This window comes from Protopterus annectens, chromosome 4.part0 (genome assembly GCF_019279795.1).
Source record: "Protopterus annectens isolate FY-2018-M chromosome 4.part0, PAN1.0, whole genome shotgun sequence".
Classification (NCBI taxonomy): Eukaryota; Metazoa; Chordata; order Ceratodontiformes; family Protopteridae; genus Protopterus; species Protopterus annectens.
In genome coordinates, this window is record NC_056733.1 from 1,950,966,128 (window position 1) to 1,950,992,088 (window position 25,961).

Below are 25,961 nucleotides of genomic sequence, written 5' to 3' on the forward strand. Positions count from 1 at the left end.
ACTTCTGGTCTGGAGCATAGAGTCCCCATGTTGGTGATGATCAGGTCCAGTATGTTTTCCCCTCTTGTGGGAGTGGTAACAAGTTGTTCCATAGCATTTGAGTTTATAAATTCTAGGAACCTTTGGGCTAGGGTGTTGGAGCTAGAGTAATGTTCCCAGTCTATGTTTGGGTAGTTGAAGTCGCCCAATATAATGGTGTTTGGAGAGACCGTCATATTTTCCAGTGTTCTCAGGGAGGCCGAGTGGGGTTCCTGGGTGTGGGAGGGTGGTCTGTAGCAGGCTATAAACTGGAAGGCAGTTTTACCCACTGTTAGTTGCACATGGATAGTCTCTGATGCTTCGTGCTTTGCCACCAACCTGGAGGTGTGGGTATCTTTGATGAATATCGATACTCCCCCTCCTTTTGTGGTTCGGTCCAAGTTTTGGGGCTGAAAAGCATGGTATGAGATATAACCTGGTAGTGCTGGGGTGCTCTCGGGAGCCCTGAACCAGGTTTCTGTTACTGCACAGATATCAATGTTCTCCATGATAAGGAGAGTTTCGAGTGCATGCATCTTGAGGTTTAGACTTCTGGCGTTGAGTAGCATTACTCTTAGTTTCTTATCCCTTGTGATACCTATGGAGGTGGGTTTGTCTTTTGAGCCTTGCCTAAAAAAGGCACTATGGGGGTAGCAAGAGCCTTTGCCAATATCTGAAAACCCAGGGGTGACAGGTGCAAGCCGTCCCTAGCGAAGCATCGTGGCTTGTCGAGCATATCATCCCAAGCTGACAGGCATTGGATCCCCTTAGAATGACACCAGTACTTAAGCCAATTGTTGAAATTGATCATCTTGTCTTCATATTGTGGCATCATTCTTGGTGAGGGTAAGATGCTACTCAAGGTCAGGGTCATACCGGCCTAGGCTACATGCTCAGAGAGCTCCTCTATGTCTCTTTTCATGTAGTCCGGGGAGGTACGTCTCAGGTCATTCACACCAGCATGGACAATGACTGAGTCATATTTGTACTTGCCTTGGAGTGACCTGAGTGCTTGTGTTATGTGGCGGATCCTAGCACCCGACAGGCTGCTCACCGTTACCCTCTCCTTGTTCAGCCTGGTGAGCGGGACGTCAGTGTGCCTGACGATAGAGTCACCTATTACAAGTGTATCAGGTGTGTTGTTTAGTCTTAAGGACTGTGACTGTTCAGCACACTGGCTTTGTGAGATATGTGTTGCACGTGTTTTGTTTTGGGGTAGCGGTTGCTTGGGTGTCTGCTTTGGGGGTCTCTGCTGCTTAGGCAGATCTTTATTTAGAGCCTCGAGTATGTTTTTGTGTGATTATGTGTTTGGTTTGCTGTCGTGGTAGGTCTATGTGAGACTGGAATTGTAGTGAGTGTGGTTTTCTTCTCCTCCTGACTGGTTATGCCAGTACTGAGTTGAGAGAGCTTAGCCTCCAGTTTGGCTATATGGTTGCATCTCTCACATGTGTTGGAATTTGTTGGGAGGAGGAGAGGGTTGTCTGTGTACATGAGGCAGTTGTAACATTGCCTCAAGATTCCCAGATTCACCAGCTGGACCGGAGGGGAGATTGACAACTGACCTTTGGACATGCTAGAATAATATTGGGAATTCCTTTATAATTGAAAACAAGGGCCAGTGGGGAGTGAGGGTGTAGTGCTTTTAATTTTTAGTGCTGACTTATATAATTGCTTTAGTGAGCAAGTGCCAGGTAACTTAAGTGCAATGTGTTACAGGTAACTTAAATGCAAAAACAACAAACAGTAACTTTCTTTCAAGTGAAACAAGGAAATAAGTACAGTAAGCAATGCAGATATCACTAGTTATCCACAGAAGTGCTGAGAAGCCGCATATTAGGTGGAATTAGCGTTCCAGGTAAATAACAAGCAAACAAACAACAAGCATATAAACAAAGCTAGATTCAGCGGGCCTGGATCTAGTCTATGCTACAGTAAACAAGGTGTACCAATTTCAGTAAGATACAGTTCAAATATTCAGGCACTATAAAACTTTTAACCAGAAATTCCCAGCTCAGAAGGGCGGAGTCCAGCCTCTTCTCCCACAAGAGTACAGACCACAAACCTTCTTAATGTAAAATAACTGGCCTGAAGCCCAAGTGCTTAAACCAGAACTAATACACTTTAAGAATAACAGACACTGGGCTCTCAATCAGCAGTTCCCAACTTAGAAGGATGAAAGCTACCTGTCCTGCCACCACAGTGCATGCCACAAACCTTCCTAATGTAAAACAACTGGACTGAAGCCCAAGTGCTTAATCCAAAAGACTTAGAATGATAGCTACACTTTAATCAAGTTACTACCAAGCAGTAATAAATACAATTGAATACTTTAGAGAATGCTTGGATTAGTGCTCAAGTTACACAAACAAAGCTAGATCCAGCAGGCTCGAATCCAGTCTATGCCACAGCAAACAAGGCACCAACTTCAGTAAGAAGCAGTTCAGATATGCATGCACTATAAGCCTTTAACCAGAAATTCCCAGCTCAGAAGGGCAGAGTCCAGTCTCTCCTCCCACAAGAGTGCAGACCACGAACCCTCTTAATGTAAAATAACTGGCCTGAAAGCCCAAGTGCTTAAACCAGAATTAATACACTTTTAGAATAACAGACACTGAGCCCTCAATCAGCAGTTCCCAACCTAGAAGGATGTAAGCTACCTGTTCTGCCACTACAGTGCAGACCACAAACCCTCTCAGTGCAAAACAACTGGTCCAAAGCCCAAGTGTTTAAACCAAAAGGCTTAGAATGAGTTACACCAAGCAGTAATAAATACAACTGAGTACTTTTAAGATGATGCAAAAGTAAAATAAAGTAGGTAGAAACACAAGTACAGTAAAAGCAGATGAATTTTTTTTTTTTCTGAACAAGTGCTGAGATCAAAGAAACAGATTTGAGTGCTGAAACTACAAAACTGACTAGTTATAAGAAAAAAAAAAACTAAGCTAGGAGGCTTCCCTCCAACACAGAAGGGCTTGGGGGCTCAGACGCCTACAAATAGTCTATACCACTTAACAGGAAAGGCAGGAAACAAGCTTAATTTTTTTTTTCTGTTTCCCAGATGCTCTCTTTGTACACAGTAGGAGTGCCTGAAATCAGAATATGATCTCACTGCACTCAGTTGAGTGAGCAAATGAGATGGGCCCAGAAGGAGTATCCAAACACAAATTTACAAGAGGGGCAGGCAGTTTCAAGAGGGTGGGTGAGACTAACTGAAGAGCAGAGTCAAAACTTCCAGTTCAGTTAATATTCCTGCAACACAGTTACAATCAATTTAAATACTGTATTTTTTGAAAAAAAAAAAGTTCATATAAAGGTACTTAAATTCTCTTATATGTCCAGTTGAATACAGTTAGTTCTTAGCCGGCCAAAGCTGAGGTTTTTAAGCAGAAAATATTTCACACTGTACCACTTAAATAGGCAAGGACAGGAAATCAAAGAATGTGGCTACCCCCACACCTGTAATTACTAGCAAATAACAAAATTATGAAATCAATTTATGCACATGTAATTTAGTGAATGACATGAAAATGGAAAATGTGGTTCAGTACAGTAGTTTGAAGAAGAAGCCCCAATTAAGATGGTTGTGATGAATAGGGTTATAATTACACCTGCTACCACCAATTAACATATCATAGACCATGGCTACAGGCATTAACTTCCATACCACTGCCATCAATATTGAACTCTCCAACAGAACTAGAAATATGGGGTTTGAATGCCTTCACTGGCTCCTGTGAAAATCTAAAGGGCAATTGGTTGTAATGGTATATAGTAAATATGCACTGCAGCCTTAGGTAATGGCCAAGCCAGACATCGATTTTGCTCAACAGTGTCCTGCTACAGATCACAGTTATAATCACTAGCTTTCTATAATTTAATTCAGCTGAGGTCAAGCCCACTGTCTTTTAATAGAACCTTACCAAGAATAAACTGAAGCTTGATAAGAGCAGTTTTGCACACACCTACACACATGCATGCACACACACACACACACACACACACACACACACACACTATGCGCACATGCACACACACACACACACACACACACACACACACACACACACACACACACATACTATGCGCACATGCACACACACACACACACACACACACACACACACACACACACACACACACACACACATACTATGTGCACATGTACACACACACACACAATGTGCACATGTACACACACACACACACACACACACACACACACACACATACTATGCGCACATGCACACACACATACAAAATATCTTCTGACTGGGTGGTAAAAGCCGATCGTAGCACTAATTAATTCCTTCCAAAGCTTTAAGATATACTTGCATCAGTTAATCAAAACTAACAAAACAGGAACTCGCTTTACTGTCTACCCTTAAAATAATCTCATCTTTAAATGTTCATAGCAGTCAATATCCCAAAAAATTATGCCTCACCATTGGTACACAGATAAGTTGCATATATCCTTAAGCATTAATTCAGTCGTGCAGAGCTGAATAATAAGGGGGTTTACTTGAAATATATAGTGTAAATATTTATCTTATAAGAAAGATTCAAAGAGTTTTACATTCCACAAATTAAAAAAATAAACAAATAAATAAAAAAAAACTAAAACTAAAACACTCAAAAATGATAGATGATTGCCTGGAAAATGGGTCTAGTACAAGAGCTTGATTCCCAACATTGCTCTCATCCTTCTAGTGCAAAAAAGCCTACAATAATGAGGAAGCAAATGCCCAAAATAGGGATAGATATTAAATATTGCTATTATAAACCTCAAAAGTTGTTAAAAATAAAAGGATTAGCATTTGCTTGCATTTTCCAAAGGACATGAAGTCTGAAACTCATATATACGTCATTATTTAGTGACTTCAGTTCTCAAAAATTTCCCAGAAAACCACAAATTTTATGAGGAACAAACCAAAAATATGAGGCAAAACTCTGGAAATTCTGCAAAAACTCTGGGCAGTTGAGAGGTATGGGTCCCACGCATTTGAAAACTCTGTCTCAAAGCCAGAAACTCATGCATCTTATAGCTCATATAGGCTGCTGCTCACTGTCAAACTTGAATATGAGTTTGGGCAGGCAGCTGTGAAGAGGGAACTGGAGGGAACTTTAGGGTTAAGGAGTGTTAGAGGAGTTTCAGGTTAAGTATTAGGAACAGAGTTTTAGTGTTAGTGATCATGAAGGCAGTTTTAGGTTTAGGGAGCAGGAAGGGGATGGTAAGGTTAGGGAGCAATCTGTGAATATTGCATTAAGTAAGGGGCTCAGAGTTTTAGGTTTAGGAAGAAATTTGGGACTAAGGGCTTAGGGTGTAAGGAGTCTTAGCATAAGTGAACAAAGTTTTGGGCTGGGAAATGTGTGGGAGTTTAGGGTTAGAGATAGTACTCCCGTACGTTATACTATTTTACAGATGTGTGTGTTGGGATAGGTATGTAGAAAAGTGAGATAGGGCTTGTGGTAGTCTGAGCATGTATAAATGTTCTTCTTGCCTCTGGGTTATCCCTACATAAAAATGTAAGGGCTAAAAATGTTATAAGAATATATGGTTAGGTTTCTAAAGATCTCCATGGATCAGTAGCCTAGAAAGTATCTATGAACATATGAGTCTTGTTTTTTCAAGCAATTCACAATAAGCTGTACTTGTTACAGTGAAAATCTAACTAATAAACTAAAAGAAGTCCTGCTTGTGTCTTAAACATGAGCTTTTCCCAAATTCTCCTGGCTTTTTAGTGCAAAATGTAACTTCAGAGTCTTTATGGGCAGTAGAATTTGCACTCCAGCCCAATGGTATGCTCCAGCAGTCACATTTGTAACTTCATTATCTCATGCTACTTTCTGTATTAGTAAACTGCTTGAATTAGCAGACAGTCCCTCTATTCATGAGTACCCATACAGAATTTCCAGTGGCTTTAGTTTGAATTTAGAAGAGAGTGTTATGGATTCCACAGATACATGTCAAAGGAGAAACTGTAAGACTCAGCAATCCAGAGTGCAATTAGGGAATACATCATACAATGATCAAAATCAACTGTCTTCAAGTATCTGACTTTATAATGCTCTACATGTTTAAAAAGTCAAGAAGAATAATGCACATGAGGAGGGTGCATGTGACTCTTTGTGGTATTACATTGTTCATTTATGGTGGTCACATCAGGTTGAATATTTGCTTACAAGATAAATAGCTAACTTTCTCATTGGGAAGCAACAGAAACATCCACTGGTTAGGGGTACAAGGCAGATTTTCCTTTTTCCCGATATTTTCTTTATTTTTTTTTCAATCTTATGTTCTAATTTATACAAATCAAACATAAAATATTCTCCCCAAAGTTACAATATGAATATTGTTTGAGCATGTTTGTTACATCACATGCCAAGAGAGTTGCATCACATATCACAAGAGTTTATACTTATCATAAAGCAGAGAGAAAAACAGAACCAATGCTAAACAGACAAAACTATATACACTATGTACAATATGTTCTATCTCTTTATCCTAGGTTATGACAAATACGTTTCAACCTGCATTCTGCCTTCTTCCCTCTTAGTAGACTTCACACTTGTATTCTCTACCACAAAGGATTACACTCATTCTCTACTAGGCATATTTACATTTTCAGAGTTGGTTCTGTAGTTCTTATTTCAATATCTTGTCCAAGAGATTATTCCAATATTTTGGAAAATATGAATGCTTATTGAGATTAGCTGTTATAAGCTTATGTGCTAATATATTTTTGGTTGCCATTTGTCTAGACCCCCCGTGTCATTTGAGACCTATCTAACCAGTTCTTGGCAATATATAATTTTATCAATGAGAAGAAGGTATTCAGTACATGCAGTTGTTGCTTTGGCAATTTCTGAGATGTGATATCCAAGATTGCAGATTCCCATGATAATGTAGACTTTCCATAATGCATCTTGTCAAGTCATACTCTTAATGAGCACCACAGCTTATAAGTACATTTACAGCTCCAGAAGATCTGCTTTCTGTGAGTCGCAATAGGAGCAGTTTAGGGAGACTTTTACATTGAAGTTGTTTATTATTACTGGGGTTAAATAGGCATTATTTGTGATCATCAATTGGGTAAATCTAAGTTTTTTTTTTTTAAGTGGGTTAAGTGTTATTATAGCTTGAATTATTTGTTTATCAGTAATTGAGTTATTTTGCTTCATCTAATAATTTGAGGAGAGACTGGATTATTGGTATTTAAGGGATATAATCATTTTATAAGAGCTTGAAAGAATTTTATCCTTTCTTTTTAATAAGTCCTAAAGGATTCCACATGCATTTACATCATTTTCACTTACTTCATAGTTACCAATAACTGAAGGGGTTAGTTCTCTGATTTGTCTTAATATTATGGTATAAACTTTAGGGAGACAACGAGCGTTTCATGTGTCAACCAAATATTTGTGTCTGTGTTCATATAGCTCCCATAGGTTTTTTTGTTTAATAAGAGAGAAATTATTTGTCATCTCTTTATTTAATCTAAGGTTTGGATTCAAGTGTATTGGTTGTAATATACTAAATGAGTTAATAAGATTAGAGTTTCCATTAGTTTTTGTAATCTTATTTTGTATTTTAGTGAGTCATTAATTTTGATATTTTTGGTGCTTTCTTTTTTCAGAAATGGAAAAGCCTTCAGGTTAAGTTTACAATTCTTAATATGGCCATACCAAATTTTTATCCATGCCAGGGTCCAATCCTTCCTTATTGGATCATAGGTCGAAACCTGCGGTATAGTTTAAAGTGTGGCCATCCTAGTCCTCCATTTTCTTTAGGATGGATTAGTTTTTTATAACTAATTCTAACTGACTTGGGGTGGCAGATGCATTTACTTAGCATTGTATTCAGTTTTTTAAAGAAATTGTTTTGTATTTTCACATTTGATGTATTAAACTAAAATAATAGTCTTGGAAGAATATTAATTCTGATAATTGATACTTTTGAGAGGAACATTAACTTTATTTCCCATCTTAGGACATCATGTTAAATTCCTCCCAACAGTTTTAGGGGGTTATTTTAGAGAAGTAGTTTTTGTTCATGTTGAAAAGTTAACCCCAGATATTTTAGGGAATTCTTTAATTTTATTTCCAAGTCTGCAACGTATGGGCCTATAGAACAATTTGCGCTCAGAGGGAATATACAAGATTTTGAAGGGTTGATTTTGTAACTAGAAAATTCTGAAAATGTATTAAAGGATTCTATCATTTTTTCAAGTCAGCATTTGGGAGTAAAAGGAATATATTTAAATTGTCAGCAAAGCTGTTAATGCTATTTTATTATTCAATAGCTCAGATATAATGTGATAAGTTTTTTGCTTTATGAACAAAAACAGAGGTTCTATGTACAAGTTAAAGAGAAATGAGGACAGAGGGTATCCCTGTCTAGTCCCATTCAAAATGTTAATTGGTCCAGAATTTGTTTTATAAGTGTTGTATGGAAATTCATACAGAGGATTTTTATCATATTTATAATTTTTTATGGTATATCAAAGTACAGAAAACTAAAAATAGGAAATTGTGGTTTAATCTGTCAAAGGCCCTGCACACATCTAGTCTGAGTCTATATATTAGCTTCTTCTGGTGCTTTGATAATAAAATCATCCTATTCAGCATTACCGTATTGTCACAGGTTTGTCTGTTCTGTATAACACCTGATTGTGCATGTGATACTGTGTTAGGCATTGGGTTTTTTAATCTATTTGCCAAGATTGTTGATTTTAGTTTGATATTTATATTGATCAGGGAAATTAGTCTGTAATTCATTGGCTTCTTATTGTCCATTTTCCCTTTCAGTATAAGCATTTGCTTGAAGCTGTTTAAATATAGGTCTGAGATAATGTGTTCTTTAATGTAGTCATATATTGTCAATAGTAAGTTTGATATATTTTGCCCAAAAGTTTTATAAAATTCAGCAACATATTCATCCAGACCAGGAGCCTTGCTTGGTTTAAAGTTCTTTATTGTCAGTAGAATTTCTTGTTTTATGAAAGGAACCAAAAGAAGATCCTTTTGGATTTGAGTTATGTTAGGAAAGTTCAAAGATTTTAAGAAAAGGTCTCTCTCTTGTTCTATAAAATTCAGAATTTGTTAGCTGCATTGCTGGGAATATACGTCTTCAAATACGTTAATGATTTCTTTATTTGTATTATAAGAGTTTCCTCCATATTCTAGTTCTGTTATAAGTGGCGCATTATTACTCATTTTTATTAGTCTTGCTAGTATTTTTGAAGGACTTTGAACCCATTCTGAATATCTAACTAATGTCTTCATGTAATATTCCCCTAACCTGAGTTTAATAGCCGCCCATTGGATACAAGGCACATTTTCCTAACTGACTTCAAGTAGGTCACGTTTGGCAGCAGGACTGTCTGCAGAACAATGCCTTATAGCTATAAACATGATCACTGGCCTGCAGGAGTATATATGAAAGGAAAATGGTTTCCCTGCTTTTTATCAACACTAGTAGGACAACAGTGCATTGTGTCATATCAAGTTCTTTGAGTTCATGCGAGTTTGTGATACTATTCCATGTAGGGATCAGAATTCATGAATTTAAATGAATTTAAATGTAGTATTCGATTCAGGTATTCAATAAATGGAGATAGTTTTATGTAAACTAACATTCATGCCAGAAACAGGGCAAAACCTGCTCAAGCACTTGGTTATGGAGAACCTTAAATTCAACTGAGCATTCAGTAGATATGTGGTATTCCAGGATAATAACTGCTGACAGCCTTCCCTTCATTTGGGGAAATTTCAGACCAAGGCTCCCGAGGTACAATATAATTTGACAGATACTCTGTAAGCGGTGAGGGATATTAGATACCTCCAGCCAGTAGATTTAGAAAAGAATCGTATGCTTAAAGTTCATGCTGTAAATCCACTTGCAGATACTCTGTAAGCGGCGAGGGATGTTAGATACCTCCGGCTAGTAGATTTAGAAAAGACTCGCACGCTTAAAGTTCCTGCTGTAAATCCACTTGCAAATACTCTGTAAGCGGTGAGGGATATTAGATACCTCCAGCCAGTAGATTTAGAAAAGACTCGTACGCTTAAAGTTCATGCTGTAAATCCACTTGCAGATACTCTGTAAGCAGTGAGGGATATTAGATACCTCCGGCCAGTAGATTTGGAAAAGAATCGTACACTTAAAGTTCATGCTGTAAATCCACTTGCAGATACTCTGTAAGAGGCGAGGGATATTAGATACCTCCGGCCAGTAGATTTAGAAAAGAATCGTACGCTTAAAGTTCATGCTGTAAATCCACTTGCAGATACTCTGTAAGCGGTGAGGGATATTAGATACCTCCGGCCAGTAGATTTAGAAAAGAATCGTACACTTAAAGTTCATGCTGTAAATCCACTTGCAGATATTCTGTAAGCGGTGAGGGATATTAGATACCTCCGGCCAGTAGATTTAGAAAAGAATCGTATGCTTAAAGTTCATGCTGTAAATCCACTTGCCCTTCCAATTGTAACTTACAGTGTTTAGATGATCAAAGCCACAGCTAGCTAAAGTGGCCCATCAGACAAACTCCAGACTGATACCCCACAAAATTAAAGTTGAGGGAACAAAAAAAAAGCTTGTTTCACACGTAAAATAAGCAAACTAGCTCTTCTTGCCCTTTATTGATCCAGTACTGAGCAGTGCTTCATGTAAACAGCCAAACAGCTGCTTAAATGAAGGTAAATAGGTTTACATTGTATCAGTTCTTTGATTCTGCATTGCTGATTAGATCAAACTTCATAAAAGCTTGCTCCTGTGGCAAGTACGGCTTTTGTTCCACCCTAGCTAAGGTTCTGTACATGATCAATTGTCCCCAGTAATTGTTGAGTCAGCTGGAGCACAAGATAAGAAAACTGATTCATAGATTTATAGGTAGGTACTAGGCTATCTACCCAAAGGCATTTATAAGCCTAGCCGGAATTGTGTTGGCTTTCGCTGTCCCCTTAAACTAGTTCCCTGTGCCTCTGTCCAGCAGAGCCATTGAAGTAATCCCCGGGGTAAACTTTCTATTTCCCATCCACTTGTCAAGGTTTCTCTTGAAGAGTCTTAGCGAGGAGTTCTGCCTAATGTAGATTGGACTCTTGTTCCAGCACATCCTATTTATTGTTGTGGTGTGTGGCTCAAGGGCATATGGTTTTCTTTAGGTGGAGCATGTCCATCAATTGTGGGTTGGACATAGCCTTGTATGTCAGGCATAGATCACCTCTGAGTAGGCGGTATGCAACTGAGTACAGTTGGAGTTTCTTCAGTCTAGCTGCATAGGGCATCTGTTTGAGGCCAGTGATCCTCTTGGTGAGGTACTTCTGTGGTCTTCCCAGCTGTTGCAGGTGTCTTGCAAGGTACATCCCAAATGGGGCATTGTACTCTATGATGGGTCTTATGAGTGATGAGTATAGGGGCACAATGATGTCTTTTGATCTGGATGTAAACCCTTTTGTGATTAGGTGGGCCACACAGAAAGATTTTCTAACCACTTTGGCAATGTGATTATCAAAGGAGAGATTACTATCTACTTGGGTACCCAGAGCCCTTATTACATCTTCCGTATTTAGAGGGCTATCACCTATGTGATAGTTTGTGGGTACTTTGTTTTTCCAAAGGGAATGACTATGCACTTTTGGCATTTAGCTTGAGGCCATGGTTTTGACACCAGGTATCTGTCTCAGTGAGACCCTTTTGGAGGATGTCTGTGTCAGCTGGAGAGTCAGTTATAGCCCCTAATTTGCAGTCATCTGTGAACTTGTGTACCTCTGAGAAGTATATGCTGAACAGGAGGGGTCCTAGGGCTGAGCCCTGGGGAATGCCACCTGTAACCAGTTTGAGTCAGACCGAGCTCCCGCAACTCTTACCATGTGGGTTCTGTCTGTGAGCCAGTTGGCAGCCCATCTCGTGATGTAGGGGTTTATGTTCAGGCTGGTGAGCTTGTCTATAATACCAGAATGGGGAATGGTGTTGAAGGCCTTTGCAAGGTCGAGGTAGGCTGTGTGGACCATCTTTCCCTCATCTATAGCCTTGCTAACTGTCTCAAAGAAGTCTACCAGGTTTAGGAGGCATGATCTGCCCTTAACAAAGCTGAACTGAGTTGTGTCCAGTGTTTGGAGGTTCCTAATGTCTCTGTTAATGAGATCCATGATGACGCACTCCATAGTCTTGCAGACCAAGCTATTCAGGCTTATAGGGAGATAGTTCCCAGGGTCTGTTGTGGCTCCACCTTTGTGGAGCAGAATAACTGTTGCTGTGCACCACTCTATGGGCATGTATCCTGTAGACAGGATGAGTTTGAACAGTGTATTTAGCTGAGGGGTTAGTTCATCTTTGAACTCATGTAGGATGCAGCCTGGGACACTGTCCTGTCCCATTGATGCTATGTTTTTGGCTTTGGAGAGGGCTGTTTTAACCTGAGTGTCTGTGATTTCAAGGGCACTACATTCTTCTGGTATGGTATTGGGCCCTTTTGGGGGTGAGAGGGGGGTGAAGTTTGCACTGAACCTGTCTGCCAGGATGTTGGTGATATCGGTCGGTTCAGGGTATTTTGTGCTATTCTGCACTAACTCCGAGCAGATCTGAGCATTGCCACTTAGATTCTTGACATAGCTAAAGAATGCCTCGTGGTTATCTTTAGAGTCCTTGGCAATTTTTCTTTCAAAGCTACCCTTGGATGATTTTATGAGGGATTGTAGTTTCTTGCTGATACTGACCAGGGATGTCTTCCTTTCTTGGGATTTTACTCTTTTCTGTACTAGTTTCCTCCTTCTATTGTATAGCTTGTTTATGGCAGGGGTCCACCAGACTGGTTTTCTTTTCTTGGAGGAGTGAGTCTTGGTTTTGCTTAGGATAGCATGATCCATGCATTCTTGTATGTGCCCGTAGAGTGCATTAGTAAAGGATTTTGCAGTTTGGGCAGCATTATCCTTCAGCATGGGGGCTTTGAAACTTTCTACCTCGGTATCAAATGATATATAAAAATAGTGGACGGCAAGATTATACATCCCTCATTGTGAAAGACGCATGGGCTTCTGTGAAATTTAGTTTATGTATAGATCAACATTTATGGAAACTGTATACATATTTTGTGACTTTATCAAATTCAAATATAGTGAAAGTTTTGAAGTATGCAGTGAACAAGACTAAGATGACATCCTTGCGAGGTTAACAGAAGCATTTATGAAGGGGCAGGTATGGAAATCAAACCAGATGTGGACAGAAAGCAGTTATCAACAAAAAGTGCTCAGAAGCAATTAAATTCTATAAGTGTCAATACATGAACAGGAGGGGGAAAAAAGAATGAAAATGAGAAATCTCACCGTTTTAGTAAAACAAGCATAAATAATTCTTGGAATAACCAGATGTTGATTTCATTTTGATGCATCAATAGCTATGGTGAAGTGAATTCAAACCAAAAAATAATGTCAGCTCATAACAGACTTCATATCTGATGGTTCACAAAGTAAACTGAAAAACAAGGATATATAGACAAATACAGGTTTTGTGACATAGCAGTAAAAACAGTTTACGGACTACAATGAACTTATATATGAAAGTCTGTATAATGAAAGTTGCAATAATGTTTCAGTCTTGTTACAATGGAGAATATGCAAACATTACAGCATTTAGGTAGCTAGGTTGCAGTGAATATGACCAAAAAGAATTACTGAAAATGAAGAAGTGCAGATAACGAGGGATTACCATATAAATGCAGTTAAAAAAGCAGAAGGATAAAGACTGTGTAGCCGAGAAAAAAAAGTACAAAATTTCCATTAATTATTTATGTAACTGTACCTAAAAACTACAATGTACTTCACACTGAGAGAAAAGATAATTGACATTTTAGGACATCCAAGCAGAACTAGAACAATGTGAATCGATAGTGAATAAATAGTTTCACTATTAGTTGGCATAACTGGGCTAATAAAAAAAATATATGCTACCAGTACAGGCACTCCATATAAACTACAGAAGGAGGCATTTCTGAGTACAATGTGATACATAGAAGAGCACTCTTGGAAGGTATCACTCACTGAAACAAACCTGAATTAATTATCTTTCAATATACCCTGACTTAGTAATGGGGGTCCATTTTTCTTGTTGAATTAAAAAGTGCTAAGCATTGAGAGACAGACTAGAAAAGTGATAGGCCTTTAAGCAGATTGCGAACACTATTTTAAGGCATAATCTGCAGCCGTCATGCTCCTGGTTAAAGTGCATGGTTCATACAAATTATTAGCATTCAATTATCACCTCTCAGCTTTGCCTTTCAAGACCTGTGCTATAATAAACCACACCAAAGGAAGGCAGTGGAATGATTGTAGCCTTGGCCAGACAGCAGGAAATGCTGGTGTATCAGCAGGCCCACCTACATTGAAAGCTACTTCCAGTGCTTCTCCAGGGTTTTTAGGAATTAAGCAGTGATAGCAAGTCAACAAATGATAAATTAGAAAATAAAAACAAACTAATCAGCAATTAAGACTTTGTGATAAAAATAACCAAGAAAAAAAATCCACACTCCATTCTACAATATGCTTTCTAAGTACACATTTAAAGGGACAGGCATACTTTCTGTAACCAGCATTACCTATATAGATATATATTTTATATATTTATAGAATGATAAACATATAGATATATGTGGGGTATAGAACAGAATGAACCAGCTATAGTTCTTCTGAGTCTGAATTACAACCCACAGACTGGTAGCTTAAAGGTATGTGGACCAGATGAGAAAAATGCCTCTTAGACCATTTGAAAGAAATAATACCTTGCAGAGAGAGATATCTCCCACAACATTAGTTGAGAAGAGAGTTAAACAAAGTGCTTCAGTTCATGAGCAGTGCAGATGGGTGTTTCAAAGCATCAAGGGTGCAAATGAGGCTTGATGAGTAAAAGTTGTTAACTTTTTATGTAAACTTGCTTCTGTGTGCAGAAGATTGTTCTCTAATCTTCTTTCAACACTGTATATGGTTGTAGGGCTTTTGATGAGGTAACATGGTTTGTAAGGTGTGTGTGTCATTTTAACAGTTCATTGATGGACAGTGTTTAAAAGAATTAGATCCTTTTGATTGTATAAATCATGTGTCTTTGCATGTTAGTAAATTAAAAGTGATAGTGTGAAGTGTCATATTGAGATTACCATCTACTTGGCCACAAGGTACATTTGTTTTCTATTAAAATATCTGTAACAAAGGTAATTACAATAATATTTTAGGCTGCAGAACATATACAAGTAGCTATGTTTTTATTTTCTATTTTAAATATTCTAAAAACATTTATTCCTTCATACCTTTTTACATAGTCATTTGGAAATTTAGTACATTTTTGTGAAGTTACTGAATAAATAGTTTTCTCTGTGTAAGTCAAGTTTATTTTGTATTTGTTTTATGCAATATACCTCTTAACAATTTTAATTCATGCCAGCATTACATAAATTGTTGAATTCTAGCCATCCCCTAAGTTTCACTTCTCATCCTGAACACCATTCTTCATGTATTTATTTCTATGTAATTTGTTTCTTCCCTTTTTTAAAGATACCATTTCCAGTTCTATTGTTTTCCTTACAATTTTCAGTACTTTAGTTACAGGTCTTTTATATTAATATCCTAAGTTCAACTGTTTATAGAAAATTATTACATTATTTTCAGTTACAGTTGCTTTAGATCAAAATCTAAACCAACTGTAATTGAAACAATTTATAATTCTTGTCTCTAAAACTGTGAATATTAGGAACATAATATCAATGAAGATGAACAATATAGATGATGATTGCTGCTATGACTATAGCAAGGCTTTTACAACACTGAAGGCTTATATAAATTACTGGTTGAATGATAATAGTAGTGGTACCAATGGGGTCAAGAAGATGCAGAGAATGCATTGGTTGGAAAATGGTATGATAGTGGTCTTGAGTGTAAAAGTGGAGGCATGGAACTAATTATTGTAAGAGATATTAAGGATGTTTACAGATATTTTCTCCACAGGAACTATAGGTAAATGGGTGAGGTATCCCATATTATGAGTACATTATTGTGTTTACATGCCACAGACTGTAATGTGACATGTAAACACAATAATACTGAATGTGAAAATACAGCATAAAATACAGGAAATAAGTGTAATAATAATTAAATAAAATAAAAGAAATAAAATGTGTTAGCTTTGGTACAGCTGCATACCTGTAGTGTGTGGTAAAGGTTGCTGCAGTTAATTAGTACATTTGACGCAGATGTCATCTGCAGTCACTGCTATTGGTTTCTATCTCAATGCCTGCCAAGCAAGGCATGATAGTTATTTACTGTCTGTACTGTGTCATGCTGTCATGGAATGTAATTGCGGTTGCATAATCCCTCTGTCACAGGTGCATTATTGACATGGTAATGTAAATAGCAAAGTAACACTACATCAGCCCAAAGTATGTGTTGTTAGTTATATAGGTCCAAACCAAAAGATATGCAAGAAAGACAGATTGCACGGATCAAACCATTGTAACCAAAAAGTCCAAAAAATATTCAGCTGGATATTTTTTGGACTTTTTAGTTATATAGGTTCACCTGAATTGCAAGTGTTCTGTTCAGTTGTGTACCTGTAGTTGTTACTGCTAAGCCCATACTGTCCAATGTGGATAACTTGAGAGGTATGTACATTCACAGCAGCTGTAGGGCATTTTTACACATAAATAAAGGACAGACCTGTAGAGTAGATAGCAGTACTGTTGTCAACTATATAGCCTACAGTGTTATTACTGGACTCTATTTCTCTCTCTACCCACCCCTTATCTTCAAATATTTATTATTGTTATGCATTGGTTATGGTTTACTATTAACATATGTTGTTCCATAAACATTATTTTGAGGAATGTGTTCTATTATTGTTATGTATTGCAATGGCTGCATATTAACACATCTTGTTGAATTACCTAGTCTGTTGGCCATATGCTGTAACTGTTACTGGCATGCTGTTAATATACTGACTCTTCTGTTATTCATTGTTGTGTTTCACATAATATGCAATGAAATGTAATGGAGTTATTTCCAATGATCTGGCATGCTTTTATTAATAGCAAAGGTTTTGTTTATAACTAACCTAAATGTATTGATTCACTGCCATGACCACAACATGTCAGGGTAGGCCACTTCCTGCTGATCTGCCTACCCTACCTCAGTCGGCTGTGGCACCGGATCCTAGCTTGTTATGGGACCCAAGCCGGTAGTGCCCCCTCCACTGGCCCTGCACCACCTTTGTGTGGAACTGCCTTAGGGGACAGGGACGTTCCCCCTGGGAGTGGTGATAGAGGGGCAGTAGTCACCCAGGATCAACTACTGGACATGGGGTGCAGGATTGTTCATAGGAGCTATGAACATTGCCTGTGCCGGATTTAGGGCAGAATCAACAACCTGGTGGGGCCGGCTGGTCCTGGCACCCAGCCTCTAGCATGGCCACCTTCAAGGCAGTGAAGGAGCAGTGTGGACTACCCATGGGTGGGGACCTCAGTCACACTGCTGCCATCTAGAGGTGCACGCACTTCGAATTCCACAACTCCCTCCCCATCTAAGGTGGTTACCCAACTCATGTGTCACACACCTCCCCATGTCTGCTGTCTTGTCTGTCCTGTCTTCTGTAATTGAATCCTCTCCTACCAACTTAGCTCCCCACATATATCTATATCTCTTTCCCAACATTCCAATCTCCCCTTGTTAAAAAAAATAGACACTTGCCCCACAAAAGATATATTGCCCCATATATAGCTTTCCATTTCGAGCACATGTCCACTGGACACAACTAATTTGGTTCAATTGGCTTGACAACACATTTATGTTGTCCTCATCCCTCTCTCTGGGGTTGGAGAGTCCAAATTAATCCACAAAATCTGTCAAACTGCACAGCTGCTGCTGTACAAGAAATAGAAAGCTATGGTCCTTCCCTACACCCATCCTGCACATCCCTATCTGCCTTTCAGTACATTTTCCCCCTACTTGCCCCCATTTCACCACTGCCCTATCACCCCTTTTTCTCTTCTTTTTAATGTTTTAGCATGGGTTTACATGGAGCTAAGTCGAGCACTGCAATGTGGCACTCTGTGCTGCACCATGAAAACCTGCTTAAACAATCTTTAATAAGCATTCCAAAAGAAGAAGAATACTTCAGAGCCGATTCCTGCTCAAACCAAAGCTTTATTTGATACAAGGTTAAGCATTAATGATCCTATGTGTTTCTCATGTTAGGCACATGTATAAAATAGTCATCCCTGCCATGTTTCAAAACCCTGTCAACTACAACCTATTGCACTAAACCACTAGGCCACACAAATCTTAATTAAAACAGGAGTTTCCACCAATACATACTGATTGCAGCTGACAGACTGAAATCAGACCTAATGTGACAAATGGGAGTGTACCTGGGACTCTGATGCAAAAATGCACCCATAGACAGCCAAATAAATAATAATGGCAGTATGTGAGGCCTGGAATAGCAGGTAAATGTTCCCTTTTCCTGAAACATCTTCAAACACACTTGCTAAGGCATCAGCGGCAGAGTACATATGTTCAAATGGGACCCTGCTGCAGAACAACTGCCTTTGAAAGCCATGAACATACTGAAGGATGCAGACAACATGTGTCACAGCATGTATGTTAGCACATATATTTGGCAAATACACACATTGCAGCACTGACTCAGTAGCTCAGTCTGTTAAATGCCTTGCATACAGACCATTTTGCCATACACAGTCCTTGGTTCAAATCCATTGTGTTGCACTTCAATTGCATTGTTGTGAACACAGTAAGTAATGACTGAGTCATGCACTTTTAATCCCCATATGTTACTGCTACTGAATTATCAGATATCCAGTTTTGCAAATCACAGGCCTGCAGGTAGGGCCACACTGCACATATTTGTATAGCCTAACTATATGTTGCCTACTACTCTGCTATTGGCACTGTTGCATAACAGATGTACCTTAAGCACATGCCTCGATTGGACTGCAATGGGTACCCATACCCTGGCTCTGCTGTAACAACAGGGCTGCTAAAGCTGCCACAGTTACACGTACAACTTGCAGGTCTCCAATGTGTTCACACTCCCACCCATTGTGTCCTAATCTGCAGCTGCATATACAACTGTATGTGAAGTTAGCTGCTACAGACCGACCATACCACAAGGGATCCAGACACAACCATACATAATGGCTGTGGGGCAAAGGCCCAGAGATAGCTACGCATTTCACAGTTTGCCTCTGCAAAGATTGTAAGTTGATAGAATAGCAGCTGCTGCATTAGAAGGCATATTCTGATGGTTATGAAGTGTGAGATTCACATGTCTCTCTCCCCTTTCTGACCTCAACCCAGAATGTTTGCTAATGAGCTGCCAGATGACCACACTGTCATGGACATTGACCAAACATATTAGGCAAAACTATGGACATACTTCATACATCTCTCAAGTGGACAGTATTTGTACTTCACCTCTGTGATGCTGTAGTCTCTACATCTCAGTAATGTCCATCTCAAAAACTAAGAACGGAGCCATGGCCTACATGAAGGCCTTATATATGGCACTGTGGTACCATATCAATGGCTAATGATAGAGGAATTGAACTATTTTGGGTGCAGTTAGCAATTATGAGCCACTGATTGCTGCAGTGGCAATTGCCTGTTAATGAGCATTACCTACAAATGGCAAGCAACCGCTTACAGGGAACAGGTCGGCATGTGGTTTTACTCACACAGACAGCATATGTGCAAAGCATTTGCAGTGGAAATCTTCAAGAAAAAAGGAATACTTCACTCTACCAGGTATGTACTACATTTTCTCATAAAATGGGATGCAGATGGGAGGATGGAGGTTTGGGAAATAGGGACTAAAACAATAGGCTTGTGTTAGATCTTGGATAATGACATGTCAGTGATATCCTTCTGTTAAACACCTACAGGCATGCCTCTCAATTGTCCCTGCTTTGAATCACCTCTTTGCTTTGTTCCTGTCCATCCCTCCTACAACTGTCGGCTGTTGTAGTAAAGATAGTGGATTACACATAAGACACAGTAACACTAAGTAAGGGTGTACACTCATGTAACATCAAACAATGCACTGTAATTCACCTCCTCTCAGTCTGTCAATGTCACACATAAATAGTACTAACATTGTAAAGATGTCCCTGAAGGTCCCTGATATACTTTGGCTAAGTCCCTGTTTCATGGACATTAGTCCCTGTCTGGTTGACAGCTATGCCTAACATACCTCTCAACCTTCTACAGTAAGAAATCATGACAAAGCCATATGCAATGGGAGGACAAAGGCCCATACTCAGAGAGAGTATACATATTGGCCATACAAAGTAAGAATGTGATTACAGTAACAGATATTACTGTAGCATAAGTGTTATATAAGTGGTCTGACGGGTGACAGATTGCCAGTTTTCAGACAGCAACCATCAATCAGTGGACAACCATTTGTCAGACATCCACAAGTTTTTGCAAGACGGACCACATCTATGAGGAAAAAATGTTGACATTCTGCAAACATCTGCATAGTTGAGAGGTATGATGTCTACAGGGAACATATACTACAGCAGGCTTGCATTGCTGTATGTCATTGTGGCACACTGGTGTTGCTGCACTGTCTCCATATTATTGTTGGAATAGCACACTGCTATTTGTCTAACAGTGGCATATGACACATTAGTGGGGATTTGCCTGTAGGAGACACACCACAGTATATTGCAGTGATGGGTGCAGTGACATACAACACAATCTGTCACAGCACACAGGGACATTTCCCAGTATTGCTACTATCTTGGTGATAACCACACATGTCATGTGTTGCCAAACTGTGGGGTATGATGTGTGACGGAGCAGTAGATAGTGCTTGCCATTATGGGTGGTAGGGTCTGTACATAGTAGACATCCACATATCTGATCCTGTAATGTGTTCCCCTCTTGTTGTCTTGCAGGAATGATGTACTGATGGAGGCATCTTCCAATTTCATCTGCAGAAAATGATGTTATACTGGATGCCCTCAGACTCCAACATCACATCCTGCTTTCAAGGAGTCACCGCAATCATGAACAGTGGACAGCATTGTGAGCCGACCTTGTGAGGGGATGTTAATCATATTGGTCAACAGGACAGGACCTACAACCAGGTCTGACACCAGGCCATATACATGGTCAATACCGCATGTCCAAGGACAACTGCTGTTGCCAGGGATCGTGCTGCCAGTGGTTGATGGCCTGCAACAGAACAACCACTCTCAGCTACAGAGGAACTCCTGGTGAACCTAGGATCAACCAACAGCACCCAACCAACCATCACCCAATACATCCTGGAGGTGCGTGCCACAGCATACACATCAGAGGAGCAACCAGGTAAGCTTACTGTGTTCACCAGTATAATACATCAGCAGTCACTGTGGCAGACTCTACAGACCAGTGCATAGGTATCAGCTCTATCTGCATTGGTGGGAGTGGGTTGGCTTTTACCCACAGTTGTGCACACATACTCAGAATGCCAGCAATATAGCCAGTGTCACATTAGCTATGGTACATGTGGATATACACACATATTACCATTTAACACTGCAAGATTTGATGTTTCTGACAATATCTCTCCCTCATCTTCTCATAGGTCTCTCAGGTGTGGCTGCATTTCATGGTCCTGTACCTGGTAAGTGTGATACTGTTTTTTTACAGATTGTATACACCCTATGAATGTTAAGGGCTGCCATTTTGCCTTATGCACATCTGTTGTGCTTAGCCAGAGTAGAATAACTGCATGTTCCATTTCGGAGCAGTTAACTACAGTGTATAGCCTAGGAAATGACAGATGTGTATTTGTACAAACATTAACATGTTTGCACTTATAGTTATGAGCAACTATGCAGCCTGTCATACATGAGGCAATTATATATAATAATAGAGAGAGGGCACATACTTGAGGCAGTGCTACTTCAACTGGTACAAGAAAGGTGTAAGGAATTTTATATGTAGTTCTGTCACACACACTGCCATATTGCTTACCTGACAGATGTATTGTACTGGCAACATTACCTGGATGTAAGTGATGTGCATGTTATGGATGGCCTGGGTTGTCTGTGTATGTTGTGAGTTTGTGTGTTGTGCATGGGATCAGAGATGAGAAGATGTGAGACATGTAATGCAGTTGTGGATCCTCATCTGCATGAGTCTGTATGGATTACCATACATAATAGTACAGCTGGGAATATACTGCTTTTGTCTTGCTTCTCACAGGTGAACAGGGGGTAGGAGTCTGTCCCCCTCACAACCTGATGTCAGTATCTCATTGGACTCTGATAATGATGGCAGCCATAGTGAAGCACAGGTGGTGTTGGCAGTGGCTGAATCTGTCCCAGAGGTTGATATCCCTCTTCTGCCCCCATTGTCCCTGCACACAGTCAGTATGCTCACACATACCCAGTCACCAGAGGCCACAGATGTTGGATAGTCAGAGGGTGGCAACATAGTACAGGACAGTGTGAGAACTATGGTATCAGTGAATGTAGACATTGGACATAGCCAGAGACCTGGTGATGTCCCACACAGGCAGATAGACAGGGGTGCTCAAAGGAGGACTGGTGTCCATCCATCTCCTGTTGCAGGTGTCACATCGTGGGTGACTTGCTGCATGTTTTGGGTTGTCATGGAGGCACAGCCATGATCTGAATGCAACACCAAATGGATGCTTAGGGTTATGGATGCAGCACAGTCTGACATCCATGACTGCTCCCACTTCATTGGTGATGTCATGGAACATTTCACTGATGTAGTGGATAGTCAGTGGGCTGAGACAGTGTCTGTCTTTGACCGCATGTTATCTGTGCTGGAACAGGTGGTTGAGATTGGGCCTGAGACACATGGATGTAGGCCAGCAAAACCATCTGGTGGGAGTCAGTGTCATCATAGTTTTATACCCTGTGACACACTCTACTACCCTTGATATATGTCACCTGGGTATTGAGCAAGTACATCTGTAGATGGAGCCAGACATCAATTATGCTTATGTAGTGGGGGGAAATTTAGGGTCAGTGGCTAGTAACAGGGCCATAATATGCATAACCAATGCATAGGGGTAGGCCACGTAGGCATGTCTCTAGCACTGTAAGGGGACATATTAACATACACATGTTGAATGCTGTGGGATTACAACCCCTACCTATCTAATATTACACCCTATAGGGTCACATTACATATTGTATGTGACATGCTGTTTATGTGACGTTCCACTCTTACCCAGTGCTCTTAAGGTGGATGACATCAGCAGGCCTTGTAACAGAGGCCAATTTAGAGGCCAACAGCTAGTCACTGGGCATAAAATACATATACATTGCACAGAGATAGCCCATATGAGCTTGTCTGATATGCTGCATGGGAATATATTTATTCACACATGCACATACACACACACACACACACACACACACACACACACACACACACACACACACAGACACACACACACACATACACCCACACCATAGCTCGAGCTGGCAATACTTAGTGCATGTGACATCCTGTTAATGTGACATTGTGCTGTTTATGTGGAATTGCACTGTCAACCAGTGCTCTTATGGTGGATGACATCAGCAGGCCTTGTTACAGAGGTCAATGTTCAGGCCAGTAGGTAGTCAGTGGGCATAAAATGTATAACCATTACACAGAGATAACCCATATAAGCTTTTCTGAAGTGCTGCATGGAGACATATTTACACACACACAAGTTGGATATTATGATATTAGAACCTCTACCTTTTTAGTATTACACACTATAGCTTGCAGTACTTATTACATGCACCATGCTGTTTATGTGATTATATACTGTCTGCCAGTGCTCTTAAGGTGGATGACATCAGCAGGCCTTGTAACATAGGGCAATGGTGAGGCCAGCAGCTAGTCAGTGGGCGTAAAATGCATAACTATTGCACAGAGGTAGCCCATGTGAGCTGCATGGGGATATATTTACACACAAATGAGTTAGATGCTGTGAGATTAGAAGCCCTAACTCTATAGTCATACACACTACAGCTTGCAGTACTTATAGCATGCGCCACAGAGTTTATCTGTTGATAGGTTGTCAGCCAGTGCTCTTAAGGTGGATGACATCTGCAGGCCTTGTAGAGGAGAGAATTTAGAGGCCAACAGCCAGCCACAGGGCCATAAAAGGCATGCCATTGCACTGAGAAATCCCATATGGGCATGTCCATAGTGCTGTGAGGGGGTATATTGACACACACACACACACACACACACACACACACACACACACACACACACACACACACACACACACACACACACACACACACACACACACACACAAAAACACACATACACACACACACACACACACACACACACACACACACACACAGGGTTGTATGATTTAAGATTAGAACTCCTACATATCTAGTATTACACATTACAGCTCACAATACCTATCATACGTGCCACAGGTTATGTCTGTTGTATACACTGATGCAGGTACAGTACTTGTGGAGTACGCAAAGTGGCCTTGTTTTAGACAGCATGTGTGGCCTGCTGAGTGATACTGCTTGGTACTGTTATTGCATCTAGTGTCCTTGGGGTGAGATACCTGGCAATATCCCTGCTATGTCTGTACACTTACCAGTCTGGCCATATGTGACTGTTTGCAGTTTCATATGCAGACATGTGACCAGGGACAATTTGGCCTGTCCAAGGAATGTGTTGCATCCACTGTACATTACACGACCTGTGTCTGTCTGCAGAGTGACAGCCGGCTGGCTCAGAGGTTTGCAGTGAGTGGATAATGTACTATTGTAGCCTTGGTCTAGTGCCATCGCACAGCTGTTGTGATGTATATGTGCAGATAACCCCAGCATTCTGGGGCATTTGGGAACATTTGTACATCCCCACCCATATCTATATCAATGTGTATAACAGAGTTGTCTCCTTATATGTAGTTGTTTGTGTCAGTAATGTAAATGTGTTATGTAGAGGTATGTGGGGAGTGTATGTACCACTGTACTTTATATAGTTATATATACATCTTGTTATTTTTTATATATATATATATATATATATATATATATATATATATATATATATATATATATATATATATATATATATATATATATATATATATATATATATATATATATATATATATATATGCAGCTGTATGTATGTACAGACATATATCCATATACAAGGTCTTTGGGTAGTAGTTGCGACAGACATGGGCTCAAGTTAGCTAAGTGTAGGAGCATGCCCAGTGTGACTGTCAGTACTTATAAGGTGACTCCAGGCAAGAGCTACCTGCACTCCAGTCCGGGATTGTTGTGTGCTGCAGGCCATTGGCTGCTTCACCTGTTACTACAGTACTGCAGTTGCCTGATAATGCCCAAGGCATTTCTGGCTATTTACTGACCTTAATATTTGACTCAAACTGTAGAACTGTAGAGAGCTTCACAGACTGTCCAGACTTTTGCCGTATATTTTTGACCCATTTCACATAACATTCTGGTTTTTTGGCAAATTAATGGCAAATCAGTGAAGACTGATGTAAATAAATAATGACAGAATTTGAATTTCAGACTCCATGCACAGCAGGAAAGTCATATTGATGCAGGACCTCTTATTCTATTGACATTCTACGTTTGTAGGAGCAAATATTTAAAACCTATCCCAAGTTGTAGGCCTTGGTCCCACTTTTATTCACTTTATTTGGCCAGGTTTCCTGCTGTAAGAGGTTGAGAGGCATGATGTGACTGGGGTACATGGAGAAACACCACAAACAGGGTGACAGTCTACATACCTCCCCTGTACATGTTGTTGCAGAATATCCAACATTTTGACCCATACCCCTGCTGTGTTCCTCATACATTTGTGGTTTTCTGATGCTATACTGTACATCGGTTTCTGACTTGTTGTACCTACTG